Source organism: Equus caballus, chromosome 18 (genome assembly GCF_041296265.1).
Source record: "Equus caballus isolate H_3958 breed thoroughbred chromosome 18, TB-T2T, whole genome shotgun sequence".
Lineage (NCBI taxonomy): Eukaryota > Metazoa > Chordata > Mammalia > Perissodactyla > Equidae > Equus > Equus caballus.
The window spans coordinates 39621146-39643565 of NC_091701.1; the positions used below are offsets into that span (position 1 = coordinate 39621146).

Consider the following 22420-nt stretch of genomic DNA (forward strand, 5'->3'; position numbering starts at 1 on the left):
TCTTCTTTGGTGCTCTCTGTGCTTCCTGTACCTGGAAGTCTGTTTCTTTCCTTAGGTTAGGAAAGTTTCCAGCTATTATTTCTTCAGATAGTTTCTCTGCCCCCTTGTCTCTCACTTCTCCTTCTGGGACACCTAAAATATGGATGTTAGTTCACTTGATGTTGTCCCAGAAGTCCCTTAGACTGTCCTCTTTCTTTTTAATTCTTTTTCTTTTATTTGTTCAGCTTGGGTGATTTCTTCCAGTCTTTCATCAAGCTCACTGATCTGTTCTGTATCATCTACTCTGCTATTGAGACCCTCTAGTGAATTTTTCATTGCCAGTATTGTGTTCTTCATTTCTGATTGGTTCTTTTCTATATTTTCCAATTCTTTGTTGAAGTTTTCACTGAGTTCATCCATTCTTCTCCCAAGATCAATCAGCATCCTTAAGACTCTTAGTTTGTACCCTTTGTCAGGTAGATTGTTTATCTTTGTTTTGTTTAGTGCTTTTTCTGGGGTTTTATACTGTTCTCTTACTTGGAACATATTCCTTTGTCTCCTCATTTTGCCTCTTTCTCTGTACTTATAGCTATGTATTAGGTAGGTCAGCTATGTTTCCTGATCTTGGAGAGGCAGCTTTATGTAAGAGATGTCTTATGAGGCCCAGCAGTGTCCTTCCCTCCCATCACCAGTTCCAAATGTTTTAGGAGCATCTCGTGTGTGGGTTATGTGTGTCCATCTGTTGTGGCAGGGTTGCTCTTGCTGCAGGTGCCCAGGGAGGCTAGGGTGTCCCCCTGGCTGGCTGGTTGTATTGCTCAGCTTTGTGTGGCTGCTAGGTATCCTTCAGACACTTTATTGGTTGTGGGAAGCCCAAGCACAGTTGGCTGAAAGGTCTAATAGCACTTTCCTATTGCAGTTTTTCTGTTATGTGAGTAGGCCCCAGTATGGCTGATTGCTAGAGTTAGGGGCTTATAATTGCTGTGGGCCTCCAGCATGCAAGGTTGTTTTCAGCTCTTTCAGGATTGCAGTGGAGTGGAGCCAGTCCCAGGCATGGGACCACTCAATTGTTTCAGGCATTGGAAGATGGGACAGATCCCCTATGTGGCTGTTTGAGAAGCGCAGGTTTGCTGTAGCTGACAAGTGCCACCATCTGCGGGCCACAAACCCTGTCAACACATTTCTGCCCCATGCGCATGCTCCAACCCACTGAAGTGGGTTGAGTTGCTTCACTGCAGAGGCTCCACACAATCCACCAATACAGGCTTGCCCCTTGTGCAGAGGCAGACCCACTCACCCAGCTGCAGAGGTTCCAGGCACACTGCCTATGTGGGCCCACAAATTGCTATTGGGTGGGGCCAGTCCCTAGGGCAGGCTGCCTGCCCTGGCTGAGATGGATTAAATCAGTGCTCTAGTGGGGGGGGCAGACCCCTGCATTAACAGGTCAGGGGAAGAACTCCAATGGTGTCTGCCAGTGTCTCTCTCAGCATGCCTGTGCTAGGTCACAATAATGGTTGCTGTCAATGTCTCAGTCCCTGGGAGGTCTCACCTCTCACTGAGATGCACCCAGAGCCTATCAAGTGAGTCTCCTTTCACCAAAGGACTGTGCACCTTTCTTTCTGGTGACTTTAGGTTGCTTTCTGAAATAGGTGAATTTGTTCATGGGCCTTTTAAGAGGAGGTTTTTTTCCCCCTTATGTCTGATAGATCTTCCAGGGGTATTCCCTGTTGTAGTTAATAGCCAGCAAAGCCAGATATTATAGCATCTGTCTCAGTTGTGCTGAGTCCAAAAGCTGCTTATTGTGGTAATGCTCCCCTGCTCAGATCTCAGATCTCAGGGAACGCTTCATACCTTAGGATTGCTCCCAGCTGGCCATGAGGTGCCACAGCTCGAAGGTGTCTTTTTTCTCTCAAGAGGGGAATTTCTACCTCTTCCACCTCAGTCAGCACCATCTCTTAGTGTGTGGGCTGTTTTTATCCAATTTTCACTTCTCTCTCAGGGGTAATTTCTCCAAGAGTAGTTGTAAATTTTTTGTGTCCTTGGGAGGAGGTGAGTAGGGAGTCTGCCTATGCTGCCATCTTGGCACCATCTCTCTTTCTTTTCTTCTATAGTCACTAATCTCATTATGAAATCCCCCACCTTCATGACTTAATATAGCCCTGATTATCTCCCAAAGGCCTCACCTCCAAACACCAGCACATTGAGCAATAGGACCTCAGTGTATGAATTTTGGGGGACACAAACTTTCTGTCCATAACACCTCATAATCTTTTTTTAAAAATTTCTGTAAGGTTGGTAGTAATGTCCCCTCTTTCATTGCTGATTTTAGTAATTTTAGTCTTCTCACTTTTTCTGCTTGATTAGTCTAGCTGAAGATTTGTCAATTTTGTTGGTCTTTTCAATGAACCAACTTTTGGTTCTGTTGATTTTCTCTATTGTTCTTCTGTTCTCTATTTCACTTATTTCCCACTTCAACCTATATTATTTCCTTCCTTCTGCTTGCTTTGGATTTAGTTTGCTCTTGTTTTTCTAGGTCCTTAAGGTGGAGTGTTAGGTTATTGATTTGAGATCTTTCTTCTTTTTCAATGTAGGCAATTACAGCTCTAAATTCCCCTCTAGCCACTATTTTCATTGCATCCCATAAGGTTTAGTATGTTGTGTTTTCATTTTCATTCAACTCAAAGTATTTTCTAATTTCCTTTTTGACCCTTTTATTATTTATTATTGTGTTTAATTTCCATGTATTTGTGAATTTGCCAAATTTATTTTTGTTATTAATTCCTAATTTCATTACACTGTGGTTGGAGAGCATATTTCATATGACTTCAGTCTTTTAAAGTTTATTGACGCTTGTTTTATGGCCTAACACATGTTCTATCCTGGCAAATGTTCCACATGTACTTGAGAAGAATATGTATTCTGTAGTTGTTGAATGGAGTGTTGTATACATCTCTGTTGATTGGATGATAGTGCTGTTCAATTCTTCTATTTGCTTGATAATTTTCTGTCTAGCTGTTCTATCCATTATTGAAAGTGAGATATTGAAATCTCCAACTATTATTGTTGAATTGCCTATTTTCTCCTTCAATTCTATTAGTTTTTGCTTCATGAGTTTTGGTTGTTAGGTGTATATAAGTTTATAATTGTCATATCTTCTTGATGGATTAACTCTATTATTAACAAATGTCATGCTTAGTTTCTAGTAACAATTTTTATCTTAAAGTCTACTTTGTCTGATATTAGAATAGCCATTCTAGGTCTCTTTTGGTTATTGTTTACCTATTATATCTTTTCCCATACTTTTACTTTTTTTAAAAGATTTTATTTTTTTCCTTTTTCTCCTCAAAGCTCCCTGTTACACAGTTGTATACTCTCAGGTGCGGGTCCTTCCAGTCGTGGCACGTGGGACGCCACCCCAGCGTGGCTCAATGAGCAGTGCCATGTCCGCGCCCAGGATCCGAACCGATGAAACACTGGGCTGCCTGCAGCGGAGTGCACCAACCCAACCACTCGGCCACGGGGCCGACACCCCCATACTTTTACTTTTAACTTCTTTGTGCCTTTGAATCTAAAATGTGTCTCTTATAGACAGTATATGGTTGGGTTTTGTTTTTTAATCCATTTTGCTAATCTCTGTCTTTCAGTTCAATCCCTTTTCACTTAATGAAATAACTGATAAAGTCATATTTACGTTTTTCATTTTCTATTTGTTTTCTATATGTTTTATTATTATTTTTGATCCTTCTTCCATTACTGACTACTTTTGTGTTGAAAGGATATTTTCCAGTGTACTATTTTAACTCCCTTATTCTTTTTCTTACTATATTTTTTGTGTTATTTTCTTAGTGGTTGCTAGGAGGATTACAATTAACATCTTAATTTATAGCAATCTAGTTTAAATTAATACCAATTAAATTGCAGTAGTATATAAAAACTTTGCTCTTATATGGCTCCATCCTCTCTTTCCTAACATGTGCAGTTATTGTCATGAAAATTACATCTTTAGAGATTGTATGTCCATCAAAGCAGAAAAAGTAAGAAATGCTTTACAAATTTTTAAGTCATCCTTGCACAAGGGCCATGCTAATCTTCTTTGTATTGTTCCAATTTTAGTATATATCCTGCCAAATTGGGCACAACATGATCTAATATTGCTGTTAAAAACTGCTCTGGTTTCAGTATGGAAAATGAATCATACAGGAGGCCAATCTAGAGGTGAGAAGACTAGATAGAAGATGCTGAAATATATCAGGTAAAAGATGATAATGATCTGCATTAGAGTTCAGTACCAGACTACTGGAAAAGAGACGTAGACAACTTAACAAATTTGAAAGATATTAGGGAGATAATATTAACTGGCTTTGGTGACTGGATGTAGGGTTGAGCAAAAGAAAAGAGTCAAAATGATTAATTCTCTATATCCTGTAACTGAGGGAATCGTGGTGCTATTCACAGAGAGAGATAACATTGAAATAGGAGCTTTGGGAGGAAATATGATGAGTTCGATTTTAGACATTTTGAATTTGTGATGCTTGTAGGATAATTAAAAGGAAATAGGATGGGCTGGCCCCCTGGCCGAGTGGTTAAGTTGTGCGCTCTGCTATGGTGGCCCAGGGTTTTGCTGGTTCAGATCTTGGGCACAGACATGGCACTGCTCGTGGGGCCACGTTGAGGTGGCATCCCACATGCCACAACTAGAAGGACCCACAACTAAAATATACAACTATGTACCAGGGGGCTTTGGGGAGAAAAATAAAGTAAAAATAAAATCTTTTAAAAAAAAGGAAATAGGAGATATTCAGTAAATCTAGGTAAATATCTAGGTTTGGAACTTAAGTGATCAATACAAGCTGTAAGTAAAGATTTGAGAATGATTAATATGTAGATAGTAATACAAATCTTGAGAGTTCATTAGAATATCTAATAAGTGTTTATAAAGTGATAATAGAAGAGGACCAAGGATGGGATCCTAAGTTTGAGTTTGAGGAAAAGAAGATTCTTCACGAGAAAGTGAGAGTGACCCTAGAAGTACCAAGAAAACCAGAAGAGTGTGTTGTCATAGAAGTTGAAAGAAGAAAATATTTCAAAAATTGAGATACTACATAAAATAAGGACTGTATTGTTTTCAATGGATTTAGGAATAAGGAAGACCATTAATAACAGAGGCATATTTAAGAAAGCTTCAAATTCTTCACTATTCCTCCCATCAAGAGGAGAAATGTATTTCTCTCCCCTTGAGTCTGAACTGGGTTTGGCTTGTATTGTCTAATAAAATGTGGCAGAAGTGAGATTGTTTAATGTCCGAGACTGGGCAGCTTCTACTTTCACAAGCTTAGAACACTCTCTCTAAAAACCCAGCTTTCATGATGTGGGAATCTCGTATATGGAGGAGCCATGAGGAGAAGGAATGACTTCTAGCTAAGCTCCCAACCAAGAGCCAACACCACCTGCCAGCCACGTGAATGAGCCATAGTGGATGTTCTAGTCCAGTCAAGCCTCCAGATGACCACAGCTCCAGTCAACGCCATGCAGAACAGAATTATCCACTCAAGCCCTGTCAATCTATAGAATCATGGAAGATAATAGTGGTTGCTGTTTTAAATGACTAAGTTTTGGAGCAGTTTGTTGATCAGAAATTGACAACCTATTTTATTACTTTTTTGTAACATCTATAAGGGACAATGTCCTGTTGGGGCTGTAGGTGTAAATTGCCATGGGTTGAAGAGTGACTTGAAGGATAGGAACTGGAGACAACTATTTTAATAAGTTGATCGTAAAAAAGAGAAGCTATTTAGAGTGGTATATATAAGAAGGTCTGTATTGGACAAAGGTGTTATGTTAGTTTTTAATATGGAAAATTTAAATGATATTTGAGAAGGTGCCAGTATAAACAGAAAACGTTGAAGATACGGAAAAGAGATGGGTTAATTGATGGAGGGTTCCTCAGGAGATGGCAGAAAATGTTATCTTATTCAGGGCCCCCCAGAAAGGATCTTACTTGTCTCATTAGACATGACCCAATATAGAGGCCCTCATGAGTGGACTCTCATATTCTGACTCCCTTGGCAGTCACCCTACAGGTAGAAGCTTTTGGCTCAGGCACCAATTCTTTTTCTAATCATCTATGTCTAGGGTCTTAGGTTGTAATAGTTAGGGTATTTTGGGCTACAAGTAACAGAAGTCTATTTCAAAGTGGCTGAAACATAGATCTGAAGTTTGAAGGTTAGCTCAACAGCATCATCAAGGTCCCATATTCTTTCCACCATTCTGCTCTGTCATCCTCAGGCTTTTGTCTTACTCTCTTAGGTTGGCTCTTATAATTGTCTCAAGATGACTGCTGCAGTCCTGGGAGCTGTATTCAGAAGGTAATATCAAGGGCCAGAAATGAGAGGTTTCTCTTTGCATGTCCCTTTCCCAGAAGTCCCATAGTAGACTTCTCCTCTAACAGTCAGAATCTCATCATATGCCTCATCAATAGCAAGGGTGACTTTAAGTAGTTTATTTAAACTTTCTGAGCTTCTGTTTTCTCATCTGTAAAGTGCGTAGCATGTACCTATCTCAAGATTATGTGAGGAATAAAAGAGAGCATTCTATTAAGTGCATAGCACAGTGCTTGGCTCACAGGGCATCCTTTCATCTACCCAATCCTCCACACTGTGTTTAGAGTTCATTTTCTAAGAAGCAAACTTGAGGTCCTTCTCTCATTTAAAAGACCAGAATTGACTTAAAATAAACTTGATTTGTCTTCTGCTGCTGGGGTCTACTTTCCTGCAAGCATAATTGGATGTCCATTAAAAAGGAAAAAGGGTGGATGGGCAAGTAACAGTATCCGCTACACAGGAACACCAATGTGTAAGAAATGGGTCTGGTTGCCTTGACTCTAGAGCTGTGAGGATTTCTGTGTGCTAGGCAGGAACTGAGATGTCAGAGTTCCTTGTCTGGTAGGGGGGATCCAGTGCAGAGTGTGGAAATCCAGGGCACAGATGGAGTACATGTGCTGATGTGTGTGTTTGGCTGATAAAGTGGGTGAACGTTCAGAGTGATTTATTCTTATCCCAACTATATCCCTCATAGAATGGCCCTGGGCTCCACCACAGCCTTGTGTTTGAGCCAGAATAATAAATCATAAAGTTCCTTGAACTCCAAAGAGGGTGCTAACATGAATACTGAATAATATTTGCGTTATCAAGTTACTAAGTCAAAAAAATACCATGCATTCTCACATGCAGTGTGCTTTCTCTAGAAATAATTAGATTTCCCATGTAGACTCCTTTTGCTTATCTCAATAGACACAGTGCCATCTACTGAAAATAAAGCACCAATAGCCATGATGCCCCGAGGGATTCCCAGGAGAGCCTCCCTCTCTGTGGGCTCCCTGTCTCACCCACCTCCCAGATGGACTGGAGGGAGTAGGCGGAATCCACAGGCTGTTCTCCTGTCACAAACTGTAAGGCATCTGTTCTTTGGTGCTTTCCTTGAGCAGCAAAAGTAAGACGTTCCTGTAGGGACCTAAGGAGCCCTGCCAGAAACTTAAAGTGTCCATGAAAGCTCTTTTAGGCTATCCTCTTGCCTTAGACCAAGCATAAACTTAAGCCATCTTATATAGATCAGGCATGCTTTATATTAAAACATAACCAGGATGATTGACATGTCTTCCTTTGGGTAATTATGAAAGGTTTCTTTCCATGTAATAGTGTAGCAATGTATTAAAGTCCTTTTATCTTTCTGTAAAATTTTTAGTGGTTAGAATAGATAAGAGGTTAATGACAGAATCCTGGAACACTATCAGGACTGCTACGTCTTTGGGATTTGTGGATAATCTAGATTGCTGTGAAATTCACCTATACCAAATTCCACATTCTAGTTCATTGTGTCCTCTCCAGGTCGCAGTGTCTCATGGTTTCATAAATGCTGAAATGGAGAAACAAAAGGAAGATTGTTGCTGACATTTAGTCAGTAGTAAAATAGAAAATGGAAGCTCTTTAAAATACACAGCCTTCTGTAGGACATACTCAATGCCTGCCCTCTCCACCTCTCACTTCACCATTCTTGGTTCCGAGGAATCTTGGCCCAGTCTGGCAGGTAGCCCTTCCGGGACCATTTATAATTTAAAGCTCTGGTTTGAATTGATTCTGATTTGGCTTTTGGTAGTCAGACCTGGCATCCTTTCCATTTGCCCCTCAAAATCTGGCCCCATTTTCTCTACTGCATTTGCTGTTCATTCTTTCTGCTTTCTTTTTATTAGATTTTTCCAAAGCAAAACTTCCCACAGTGAAGTCTGTGGTCTGGTAATTTATCGCAGATATTCTTGAAATTGCCTCATTAAAAGGGGCATTTGAAGCTGAAACATAAGCGTCTGTTACCACGGTAACCAACAACAACTATTTAGAACTGCCTGATTAAACCAGAGAGGTACGAATTGCTGTTGGCAGGAAAGATCGAAGGTAGCCACCTAAAGACTACTGGGCAGAGTAAAAGGCCTGTAGACTCTGATGTGGAATTCTCAACTTCGAGTTGGATATCCTTCTATGCAGCAAGACAAAGCAAGTTGTTGCCATGCTCCTGACTTCTCTACATTGTGCACTTTAGGAAATTTGGGAATTGCAAGTCCTTTTCACCATCAGGTTACTGAAGGGAGTTTGGATTCAAAGTTAACTTGAAACTTACTGGATCACGCTTTACAAGCTCTTGGACCTGTCATTTACCTCTCTGTTCCTCAAGTTATCAATTAAAAAAGTGGACAAAATACTCCCTATGTCCCCAGGTTATATGACTATCAGTGAGGCCTTTTTATAAACAAGGTACTATACCCATGCAAACTAACACCCATGTTTTCGGGCTCCCTCTGTTCTCTAGAGCTTCTTCTGGGTTGCCATCCGTCACCTTCTCTCTCAATGAAAAAGTAATTCCTCCAAAAAAGAGTAGGCTCAAACTAACCTTATTGATTGCCTTTTGCAAGCCAAGATTCTCCAGGCTTTCCATTATTCACTTGGCCTGTAAAAGAGTGAATACTGGCTTTTAGGCATGTCTTGAAGTGCTACAAAGGTGGTTATTAAAAAAAGTATATTTGATAAATAATGAAGGTTAAGAGGAGTACAAATTACGTTCCTTCACCTTCTGTTTTCTTTGTCTTTCCAGTTGCAATTTTGGACATAATGTTAAAGAGACAATCAGGAGTGGCAAGTATTAAAAAAGGGAGTCAGGTCAGGCAATATATATGGGAGACGTAGGAAGATCTATGTAAAAAAAAGTAGTTAATGCTTGGGTGTATTTTGCATGTTTTGTTTTCTTGGTAGAGCCTTGGTAGGAATTCTTATGGAATGCAATAACTGGGATCATATGGAGAAGGACTTGAGTTATAGATATAAGTGGATGCATTAAATATCCCTGATCTAGAACTTCCTGGGCACTGCACCCTTTTGTTGTTTCTCTTATTAGCACAACTGCCATCAGCATAAAATATTGAAGTATTAGTGAATTTTTGATGACTCACTCATGTACCTGCATAAAGGAACTGGGGTAGGCAGAGCTCATTCTTCAAATGGTCATAAGCTGGCAGCCTGCTACCTCAAATGTTCTAAATTCCCTTCTTTTCACCAAAGTGGTAGGGAGTCAAACCTTCCCAGAGATAGGCAGGGTGTGGAGGAGTTCCCAGAATGTTGAAAATAGTCAGAAGTTCAATCAGAATGGGTTCACCATCAAAGAGATGTCTTGCACATGCTTTGAGAAAGGATAGACAAAACAATTCCACACGAAATTGCTAGCTTTGTGGTTGCTAATGAGAAATCTCCAAAAACATTCCTTTTACTGTTTACATCTCAGACCTTGTAAATCATGAAATGTAGTTTCAGCTTGTAGTGTAAGACCTTAGAGTAACATGGGTATTGCTGTTAGCTGTAAATACAGTTCTTTATTATGATTGCAGCTTGCTCTTCCTAAAATAAAATTCAGCATTTGCTGAATTTAAGTTTAGCTTGGCTTACTTTTCTGCCAAATAGAATATAAGTATACTAGATATAATACTGTGTTAGCTTTCTTTTCAACATCAACCCAAAATTTGAATGTTCTTACCATTTATTATTGAACTTTTATGCAAAAACAAAATGGGAAATTTAAGGGCACAATCTTTGGCATCAGACAGAGCTATACAGATCTTGACTGCCGCTTATTTGATTGCTAGTCCTCATTTATCTGCAAAAATTGGATGACAAAAATGCTTATCTCATATGGTAGTTATGAGGTTTAAGAGAGCTAATAGATATAGATTGTATAAGGGTATTTGCATAGCTTCAATAAATAGTACCCATTCTCCCCACCCGAGTTCTGAACCCATTATGAAATAGACAAGAGTAAGGCAGATAAGAGACATCATTAAAAAGCTGACATAGGAGAGCATGGGCTTCCTGATACTGATATAGACAGACTTACCACCTAGTCACGAGCAGTTCTAGACAACAGGTCTTCCACCGGGCAAAGGTCTTTGCTACTATGCTTATAGCATGCCTGAGATCAATGGGGAACACATGCTCCCTATGAGGAGATTTGCTACAGGGAGAGGAAGAGGCTGGATTACAAATATCCAGTTTCTTCCAAGCTCACCAATGAGTTAAATCACTCCTGCCCCTGGGTAAAAGTGGGAGGTATCCAGGAGGGTTACAGCTCATGGAGCTCCCACTCATGGGAGGAAACATCAGGAGTGGAGAATAAGTATTCCTCCAACAGAATGTTTAGCACAGTGTCTGACACAAAGAAATGTTTATTGTATGTGTTAAGAGACAAACTGAGGTATATTACAAATTTTAAGGGCCGGCCCCATGGCCTAGTGGTTAAGTTCAGTGTGCTCTGTTTTGGCAGTCTGGGTTCAGTTCCCAGGCATGGACCTACACCACTCATCAGTGGCCATGCTGTGGCAGTGACCCACATACAAAGTAGAGGAAGATCTGTATAGATGTTAGCTCAGAGAAAATCTTCCTCAAGCAAAAAGAGGAAGATTGGCAAGAGATGTTAGCTCAGGGTGCATCTTCCTCAGGGGGGAAAAAGTGAGGCAAGAAATTAAAAAAAAATTTAAGAACTTATTTGAGCAAAAATTGATTCCAATTGGGCAGCATCCAATCTAGCAGATAGAAAGGAGCTCAGGGGAGCTGTATAAAATCAAAGACTTTTATGGGCAGGAGGGAGCAGGAAGAAGGAAGTTAAACTAGGCAAAAAAGCAGGTTGGTTATTGCAAGGCCACTTTCCTTTAGGTGATGACAGGGGTGTGTCAAGCAGATAACCTAGCCAGTGCTGATCAGGTGATTCCTGACTGACTGGTTTAAGATTCCATTTCTGGGAGATCCAAAACTGGAATTAAACCTCAGTTTGGTGACATCGGACTTAGCATAAACAATTCTTTTTGGGGCCTGTTGTCTTGTTTTTAACATATGACACCTAAGTCTGTTATAATTATTGTCCCTTAAGGAAAAGTGACAATATCCACAAATTAGACCTTGATACATGTGGGAAAGTGGTACATGGCAAGTTTAGAGAAGTGGATAAAACCTCAACAGTAAAGGTCTTCATATGTGATAATATGCATTTTCATTGTGTTTTGTAGACAATGCGCAACCCAGAATAATTTTACGGAGAGAACCTCAAGCTTCTATTTTAGGATATGAACTCTAACTGCAGTCTGCATGATGAAGACGACAGGCTCCATAAGCCAGGCATGGGGCTATGTGCTTCGTGTAACAGTCTCTCAAACACCACAGTGATCTTGAGAGTATCATACAATCGTTATTACAATTTTACAGATGAGAAAACTGAAGCTTTAAAAGTTTAAATAACTTACTCAAGATACCCAGCTTGTAAATGAAAACCCTAGAATTTGATCTCATATCTACCTGACTCCAAGATTCAGGACTGGCTTCGTGTACATGTGACCAGCGCATTCTCACCAGGCTTCGTACTTAAAAGGGTTTTGTTCTTGGTTTAATGCTCTGCTGTCGCTGTCTTGAAATTCTTAACCATTTTAGAACAAAGAGTCTCACGTTTTTATTTTGCACTCGGTCCTTTAAACTATGTAGCTAGTCCTGCCAAGACATCTTTTCCTTCAATTAATCCAGTTACCACTCACCAAATCTGGAGGATTCTACATAAATAAATCTTCCCTTTCAATCAAAGAACTATGGAAAATGAACTCCTGTAAGTGGAATATAAATATGTGGATGATTATATATGGGTGTTTTTGCATTTTTATGTATAAATATCCACAATATCCAAATCTCCATCACCAAACAATCTTTTCTCAGGTTTTTTTGATTCCTGGGGACCTCCCCAGTGCTAGAAGTGGGAACCAGGCCAAGAATTGGTGAGGACAAGGTCTGAGGTTTGGTAGGGGGTAAACACATTCATGTCTGAGCACATGTGTCTGGTCATATTCCAAGTCCAAGTACAAATTAATTTAGGATTATCTTTTTGATGTTTTCCATATTTCAGCTCCCATCAGTTGGCACGAATAATTAAGGGATGATGGAACACATCTTGGCATAATTTCACAACTGTTTTGAGGCTATAGGCCCACTGAAAGGCAGGCAGCTGTTACAGAAGATGGAAGAGGGTGTTTTAGAAGAATGTGCTCTGTGAACAGCACTGGTGCCTTATTTTCCATCACCTTATTTAACCATAAATTCATAATACTCTTTGAGGTAGTTGGCTACTTTTAGTGTCTTTTTTGAGAAAGAACATTTTTAAAATTAGAGAAAAATTTGAAAATACAAAAAGAAAGACCCTAGAAAATTATTCTTAATCCTTTCATATACACATGTCCACACACACAGAGTTACGAAATGGAAAATAATGGGCACATGGTTTGTGACCTGGGTTTTTTTTTTTAAAGTACTCAGCATTAATAATTCTGAAAAAACACCACTTTAATAGTTTTCCTGGGCATTTTAATTATTCACGTTTTGTTTGTTATGAAGATCATTATTATAAAAAAAAATCTGATTTTCTTAGGCTAAAGTGAAATATTCTATTCAAAAAACACGTACATTTTTAAGGTCCTTGATATATATTGCTAAATTGCCCTACAGATTGGTTTTCCCAATATATAGTCCCAGCTCAGTGCAAGAATGCCTGTTTGCATAAACTTCTTTTTAAAGTTCAGATCTAAATCTATTTGGTATTCTCCTTCTAATTGCTTGTCAAACCTATGTGCATACTGTGAACCTCGGGAGAGCAGAAGATGTCCCGCCAATATACCACACACACTATGCCCACGTGATTGGAGAGACAATAAATTCTCTCTCCTTTGGAGAGAAGAGCTTTTCTTCATAAGTGACCATAGCTTTGGCTTTATCTTTATTGACTGTAGCTCTGGGTAGGCGACAAACTATTCCCTAAACACACTTTTTAAAAAAAAATCTTGGTTCTAATTTTCTCTGAGCTTTTCTTTTCTTGCTAAATCATTTATGATTAATTTATTCTGTCACATATTGCCCCTTATCAAATAAACGGATGGTTTCCAATCTGAAGTCAGAATTAGTCATGTCGTTGCATATTGTTGTCCAGTTTTGAGTTCCTAAAAATGACTTGTAAATAAGAATTAGATCCTAACGAAAATAATTCTTTCAATAAATTCTGCACCTTTGATAGCCATTTTTTACACTTGAGTGGTATTCTTTGAAGATTTGCATGGTTATCAAATCCTTCTAGAGGTTTCTGGAATTCAGCAGAGAAGAAGTAATCTGAAAATCAACCTTTTGGGTAAGCTCAGCCATTACTCACAGGGGCTCAGATACCTTTCCAAATCGTAGGTTTGCTTTCCTGGAGGCCATATTGATCAGGGCCCACATCAATGAGAAGTTTTGTTTTTGTTTTTTTTAAAAGATGAATTCCTCCTCCTTTTATTTATTTTTATTTTTATTTTTTTAGTGAGAAAGATTGACCCTGAGCTAACATTCGTTGCAAATCTTCCGCTTTTTGCCTGAGGAAGATTGTCACTGAGCTCACATCTCTGCCAATCTTTCTCTGCTTTGTATGTGGGATGCCACCACAGCATGGCTTGATGAGCACTGTGTAGGTCCACACCAGGGATCCAAACCCATGAACCGCGGGCCGCCAAAGTGGAGTGCACAAACTTAACTGCTATGCCATTGAGCTGGCCCCAATGTGAAGTTTATTAGGGAACTTTTATAAAGAAACCCTCTCTGGCCAGAAATTGAGTAAGTAATTTTAGGGCAATATGATATGCTTTGAGTGATAAACTGCATTCTGAAAGAACATTTATTCAGGCATACTAATAAAGTAACCATAATTCTTTTCATTAATTGCATCCATCTCAACTAATACTCTTAAGTCACTTAAAGGACTAAGAGAGTAATAACATCAACTTGACCTTTAACTTTTGACCTCAGCAGCGTGTCCTCACACCACTTAGTAGCAGAGTGCTGTAGGCTGAAGGAATAGCTGCATGTAGGAATCTAGTCCTGTTGTTTTCTCATAACAATTCTTTGGAATATTGCCCTAAACTCTAAGGGTAATTTGTCTGCCTGTAACATCAGGGAATTCCTTCTCTGTTGGATTATTAGATCAACCATGAGGATGAACCAGAGAGTTTATTCTGGAATCAGGAAAACATATTTGGGACACCACATAATATTTTGTTTCTGGCCCTCCAATTTTTTGTTTTGCTGCCAGGCGCTCTACTGGGAATCTTTACTCATTTCTTTTATTATAAGGGTATCATTTTATAATATACTATTGAACATGTATAAAGATCCCCACATTTTTAGGTAGCTAAAATTGGATTCCAATATTTCTTTTTAGAGCCCTGTTGCTTAGTAGTAATGGGGAGAAGGCATGACTAGGGACTGGAAATAGCTATTTTTAAATTGTTAGCAAATTTTGGTGTCTCTAGAGAGAAAATTTTGAATTCCCTTTTGAGGATAGATTGCTCCTTTATTTCCACTCCTGAATTTCCAGATCTATGCATATTAGCTATGGAGGAGATGTAATGTTCTCTGACTCAAAGCATATACTGCACCTGGTAAGACAGAACTCCTTCTTTTCAGGCTGTTGTCTCTCAATTGTCACCATAAGTGAGTCTCCGTAAGCTACTCCAGCTTTCAAACAGTCCAGCCATTTATAACAAAAGAGTCTGTGGTAAGACCATGTAATTCCACGAGCATTTAGTTCATTGTTACATTTCCTTTGCTGGGAAAACTCTGTGATAACTTCACCTGGGGCAGATGCCTTGAAAGGGGATGTCCGTTCTCCATAAGACTTAGCAAAACCACTCCCTCTTACCACAGGAGCTGTGGATCAGGTCAACTCTTGGCATTTTCCAGGAGAATGGGTACACACCATGATCCAGGAGGAAATAATTTACACTCCCAAACAGTTTCAAGACCTTGCTAATAACATATACCAACAGAAACCTGGGGAACATCTGACAGGGTGCATTCTAAGGGCATTTGTCCAAAGAAGATTTAACAGTAGATTGGGTTGAAGTCATTGATATGGATGTACTTCCTAGAGATTTTGGATTTAATGTGTCAACTTGTGTAGCTGGAGGTGGCTCTGACATCTTTCTTGGTTGATTGACCAAAACTTGGACTCAGGGGTGGCCTACACTTAATGAGATGACATGCCAGAGCTTCCCTGGAATGATGTGGAGAGGGAATCCATAGGCTTAGGGAGATAATAATGTTGGACTGGATTTATTACGTGCAACTAACATACCCATCCCCACACTTATGTTCTTCTAGATGGCACAGGATGTAATACCTTCAGTAAGCCATTGAGAAATACATTAGTGAAGGGAATATCTACATCTTTGAAACACTCTGTGGTTACTCTCCTTTGAAGGCCAGGTATGACTGTCAGGGATGCTGCCATCGAGATGGACTCCTTGATTTGATTATGATACTCCTTGGTATGGTTTCTTTCTTTTCTTTTTTTGGTGAGGAAGATTGGCCCTGAGCTAACATCTGTTGTCAATCTTCCTCTTTTTGCTTGAGGAAGATTGTTGCTGAACTAACATCTTTGCCAATCTTCCTCTAATTTTGTACATGGGATGCCACCACAGTGTGGCTTGTTGAGTGATGTGTAGGTCTGTGCCCAGGATCTGAACCGAAGAACCACCGGCCACTGAAGCAAAGTGCACGAACTTAAACACTATGTCATGAGGCCAGCACCTTGGTATGGTTTCTTTATGTTTCTTTTTATTAGGATTTATTGAGTTTCTTGGATCTGTATGTTTATGTTTTTAAACAAATTTGGAAAAATTTCAGCCATTATTTTTTCAAAGTTTTCTTCTGTTTCCCATTCTCTGTCCTTTCCTTTGGGGACTACAGTTACATGTATGGTAGGCTGCTTGAGATTGTCCCACAGCTCACTGATGCTCTGTTAATGTTTTTTTCAGTAATTTTTCTCTTTGTGTTTCATTTTGAATAGTTTTTATTGACATGTCTTCAAATTCACTAATGCTTTATTCTGCAGTGTCTGATCTGCTCTTAATTCCATCCGGTATATTTTTCACCTCAGACATTGTATTTTTCAACTCCGGAAGTTTCATTTGGGTCTCTTTCATACCATTATTTCTTTCCCCAACATGCTTATAGTTTCCTTTACTTTCTGGAACATGTGGATTATACTTATAATGCCTTTGATTATCTGCGTCATTCTGGGTCAGTTTTAACTGATTCTTCATCATTATGGATCATATTTTCCTACTTCTTTGCATGCCTAGTAATTTTTGATTGGATGCTAGCAATTGTAAACTTAACGTTTTTAGATACTGCATATTCTTATATTTCTATGCCTATTCTTGAGCTTTGTTCTAGGATATAGTTAATTTACTTGGAACTAGTTTGATTCTTTCAAGGCTTGCTTTTTTTTTTTTTTTTAAGATTGGCACCTGAGCTAGCTTTTGTTGCTGATCTTTGTTTTTTCTTCTTCTTCTCCCCAAAGCCCCCCAGTACATAGTTGTATATTCTAGTTGTATGTCCTTCTGGCTCTGCTATGTAGGATGTCACCTCAGTATAGCTTGACGAGTAATGCTAGGTCTGTGCCCAGGATCCAAACTGGTGAAACCCTGGGCCACCAAAGGGGAGAGAATGGATTTATCTATTCAGCCACGGGGCCAGCCCCTCATCGCTTGCTTTTAAGGTTTGTTATGCAGGACTAACAAAGTCTAGGACTGCTGTTTCTTCCCTGGTACTCATGTAATGTATTTCTGAGCACTCTACCTGGTATCTCACATATTACAAGGTCTTTCATTCTGGCTTGTGGGACCTACTATTTTAGGATCTACATGAGCTCTGAGGATTGTTCCACTTGCTCCATTTGAGTGTCTTTCTCCAGCCCTGGGTGGTTTCCTCACACACATGTGTTGATCACTACTCGGCTAAAGAATCTCTATGTAGCCCTCAATATATTTACCAGATATTTTTGATGATAAATAACAGAAACCCAACTTAAACTAAGTAAAAATTAAAAAAATATTTGTTGGCTCATAAGAAAAATCCAGGAACAGAACCTACTTGAGGACAGTGGGTGCAGAAGCAAATGAGGTCATCTCTCTTGTGCTTGCTCTTGCTCTTTCTCCATCTATCTCTTGTCTCTCATTCTGTTTTCATGATAGTGTATGATTTCTTACTGGAGATGGCTTCTTCCAAGCAGAGGGACACATGGCCCCAAGCAGTGGCAACTTGCATCATCATTCTTCTAGTTTTTTCCCTAAGTCTATATATCACATCTTAAGGAAGACTTATTGGCCTGTTTGGGTTACATGTCCATCACTGAACCAAATATTGTACATGGGAGGTGGATTCTTCTGACTGGCAAGGCCAGAGTCAGCCTACTCAACACATGTAAAATGAGTTCCTTGCAGGAAAGAACAATCTTGATGTTGGAAGATGTTGAAGGAGGAATTTTGAGTAAACAAATGGCAGTAATCAATGTACTCAGTTTCCTTATCAGTAAAATAATCTAAAATGTGATTATGTATTAAGAGATTAACACAGTGCCTGGCCTATAATAAAGGCACTGTAAATCTTACGTTATTGTCAATAGACTGAGCGTGGTACCTCCAGGTGTCAGTAAATTTATTCACTTTCCTGCATCACTGATCCTCAGTAAAGAAGTTTCTCTGTGTCAAGGGACTTAAATTCCTACTTATGGGCCTCAGTTTCCAAGTAACTGGATTCCTGATCGTTTCCCACTGCAGTTTCTCAAATATACCTGTTTCTGCCTTGCTTAGGCAGAGATCTTGTGTAAGTATCAAATTAGCAGCAGGAAACAGATGGTCCACTCAAATTGAGTAATTTGAAGAGAGTTTAATAAAGGGATTATTAGCAAAGGTGTTGGCAGGTTATAGGAAATCATGAGGGGCAGTGCCTGACCCTGGGCTAGTAGAAAGCTACTGTTATTCTCCAAGGCCTGAAGGGACAAAGGACAGAATGGTGACTCGTACTGGAGAGAGAGGGCATCTGACAGAGCTGGGATATTCAGCCCGCCTGTAGTGACCTCATGGAGAGGGAGCCATAGAATAAATAACCTGACCTTTACCTCTCCCTGATCTCCAGTGCTCCCCACTAGCTGAATTCAACAGGAAGTCACAGGACAAAAGAGCCTGATGTTACAATCCAATAGGCTGGCCTCTTCCCTAGGGCACAGAGAAGCGTGGCAAAGGGAAAAGAGTAAACTAGAGGAACAAATGGGAAATATCCAGCATATCGTAGGTCTTGGAATTAGTTTGGATGCTTTTCCCTGGGCAAGCGTATCACAACTACCTTGGTCCTATTTGTTGGTCTCCCAGTCCCTTTGGATTCATGGTTTCATCCATATTCTCAGAACAATCGGTTCCTGGTTACGTTCAGGATTTCCCTGGTCCAGAGGTAGGGAATTCTGAACTTCTATAACCCAGAATGGGGAAAAAAATTGCTAGCCACAGTCTGGTATTTAAGAAAGCAAAAGGTCAGTAGCAAATGACTGGAAATATATAGCCACATAACAGGAAGTTTTATTCATTTTTTGTGAACTAAACCAAGCCATTTCTTGAAAGGAGTAGCATTACTGGTTGACTGGAGAGAATTTGCATCAAGAAAGGAGAGCATTTACCTTATGTTGACTCCTGTGGGAGGAGATGACTCAGGTTGGCTTTAAAGATCCACCTCTCAGCATCTTCCACAGACACAAAGTCCATCTCATTTTTAAAAGTCTTTAGAGAGGGAGCCACAAGTATAGAGCAAGGGGAATGAAAATTAATAATGATAACAATAAAAGAGAGAGATGAAGTAAAAGCAAGTTGCTGGAAAATATACAGATAAAAGTGAAGTCAAGGGAACAGGTAAAGTAGCAACAAAACAGAAAGTAAGAAGTATTAAATGACAAAGCCATAGCCAACATCTTACTTAATGGGGAAAAACTGAAAGCCATCCCTTTGAGAACAGGAACAAGACAAGGGTGCCCACTCTTGCCACTCCTATTCAACATAGTACCAGAGGTTTTGGCAGAGCAATTAGGCAAGAAAAAGAAATAAAAGGAATCCAAATTGGAAAGGAAGAAGTGAAACTCTTGCCGTTTGCAGATGACGTGATTCTATATCTAGAACACCTTAAAGAATCCATCAGAAAACTATTAGAAATAATCAACAACTACAGCAAAGTTGCAGAGTACAAAATCGACTTACAAAAATCAGTTGCATTTCTATACACTAACACCAAACTAGCAGAAAAAGAAATCAAGAATACAATCCCATTTACAACCACAAGAAAAAGAATAAAATATCTAGGAATAAACTTAGCCAAAGAGATGAAAGACCTATACATTGAAAACTATAAGACATTATTGAAAGAAACTGAAGAAGACATAAAGAAATGAAAAGAGATTCCATGCTCATGGGTCGAAAGAATCAACATAGTTAAAATGTCCATACTTCCTAAAGCAATCTACAGATTCAATGCAATCCCAATCAGAATCCCAATGACATTCTTCACAGAAATAAAACAAAGAATCCTAAAATTTATATGGAACAACAAAGACCCCAAATAGCCAAAGCAATCCTGAGAAAAAAGAACAAAGCTGGAGGCATCACAATCCCTGACTTCAAAATATACTGCAAAGCTATAGTAATCAAAACAGCATGGTACATGCACAAAAACAGACACAAAGATCAATGGAACAGAACTGAAATCCTACAAATAAAACCCCACATCTATGGACAGTTAATCTTCAACAAGGGAGCTGAGAACATACAATGGAGAAAGGAAAGTCTCTTCAATAAATGGTGTTGGGAAAACTGGACAGCCACATGCAAAAGAATTAAAATAGACCATCGTCTGTCTTGCACCTTACACAAAAATTAACTCAAAATGGATCAAAGACTTGAGTGTAAGAAGTGAACACAAAACTCCTAGAAGAAAATATAGGCAGTACACTATTTGACATCAGTCTTGGCAGCATCTTTTCAAATACCATGTCTACCCCGGCAAGGGAAATGAAAGAAAAAGTTAACAAATGGGACTACATCAGACTAAAAAGCTTCTGCAAAGCAAAGGAAATCATGAACAAAATGAGAAGACAACCCACCAACTAGGAGAAAATATTTGCAAATCATTTATCTGACAAAGGGTCGATCTCCAAAGTATGTAAAGAACTCACACAACTCAACAACAAAAAAACAAACAACCTGATCAAAAAATGGGCATAGGATATGAACAGACATTTTTCCAAAGAAGATATGCAGACGGTCAACAGACACATGAAATGATGTTCAACATCACTAATTATTAGGGAAATGCAATTCAAAACTACAATGAGACAACAACTTACACTGATCAGAATGGTTATAATTAACAAGGCAGGAAACAGCAAGTGTTGGAGAGGATGTGGAGAGAAGGGAACTCTTACACACGCTGGTGGGAATGCAAACTGGTAAAGCCACCATGGAAAACAGCACGGAGATTTCTCAAAAAATTAAAAATAGAAATACCATATGACCCAGCTATCCCATTACTAGGTACTTATCCAAAGAAATTGAAATCAATGATCCAAAGAGATTTATGCATCCCTATGTTCACTGCAGCATTATTCACAATAGCCAAGATGTGGAAGTAACCCAAGTATCCTTCCATGGATGAACGGATAAAGATGTGTTATATACATACAATGGAATACTACTCAGCCATAAAAAAAGACAAAATTGTCCCATTTGCAACAATATGGATGGACCTTAAGGGTATGATGTTAAGTGAAATAAGCCAGACAAAGAAAGACAAATACTGCATGATTTCACTCATATGTGGAAGATAAACAAATAAATGGATAAAGAGAACGGATTAGTGGTTATCAGAGGGGAAAGGGGTTGGCTGGTGAACAAAAGGGGTAAAGGGGCACATGTGTATGGTGACAGACAAAAATTAGCCTATTAGTGGTGAGCACAATGACGTCTATTCAGAAATTGATAAATAATAATGTACACCCGAAATTACTCAATGCTATAAAACATCATGAGCTCAATACAATTACTTGAGGAAAAAAAAAAAAAAAGAAATACTAAAGATAAATTTTCAACTTGGGAACCCCAGGCAATCCTGCAATTAGAGGGAAAGAGCAGGCCTTAGTCCAGCTTTGGCTGCAGCAGATGAACCAGAGGCCAAGCAGCTGAGGATTAACGTAGTTAGAGGAAAATGCAGGCCTGGCCCAGAAGTCTGCTCTTTATTTTGAATCCGGCATTTTGCTTTCTGAAACACCTCGGAAGCAACTCAGCCAAGGCAAGTGAGGAAAAGAGAAAGCCTGGCTGTCTGGCAGGCCTGCACTGAGTGAGAGCTTTGCTGAGCCATCGAGATTGGTGGGTTGATTTCAGGCTGGTACCTCAAGAGATGGTCCCAGTGGTGGTTCGAGTATTTTGGATATATTACCTAATATCTCAAAAGAAAGCTCACAACTCAAATGCCCCCTGGCTTAAGTGCATGTTTATTTTCACAGCCTTTGTCTTTCAGAGATCAGCACTCTGTTGCTGTGTTGCTATTGTAGGGACGGAAAAAATAGAACCATTTTAATGTTGTGCTGTTTGCATTTCCCGACAGTTAAGAAGCAGCCCATTATTAGCTGGCAACACTGTTGTGACATCAGTGGTGACTTTGCTGCTTGGGATTCAGCTCATGAAATATTTTCCTCACTGGTGCAATTATTTTTTCTTTTTCCTTTCCTTTTTTTTTTTCCTTTCACTTTTCATGTTTCATTCTCATGAAAATGAGTGGCTAAATGGCTATCCATGCTTCTGTTTTATTTCAAGAATTAGTAACCAAAGATGCTAATGTATTAGGCTTGACCCAGTTTCAAAACTTTGGACCCCCAGAACTGTTTTCTTGTTGCTATCCCTGAATGAGCAAGGGAGCTGTCCCTGCCGTGCTGGGGTGAGATGGGGGTGGAGCATCACATCCCAAGTGGAGTAGGGAGA

The 22420-nt window shown here is 39.4% G+C and overlaps 1 non-coding gene across 1 annotated transcript; it reads right to left on the minus strand.

Annotated features, from left to right (window-relative positions):
* Positions 1–4006: 4006 nt before the first annotated feature.
* LOC111768934 (U6 spliceosomal RNA) lies at positions 4007–4111 on the minus strand. Its single transcript, XR_002801617.1, has one exon. It is a non-coding gene; the product is annotated as a U6 spliceosomal RNA (small nuclear RNA).
* Positions 4112–22420: the final 18309 nt, after the last annotated feature.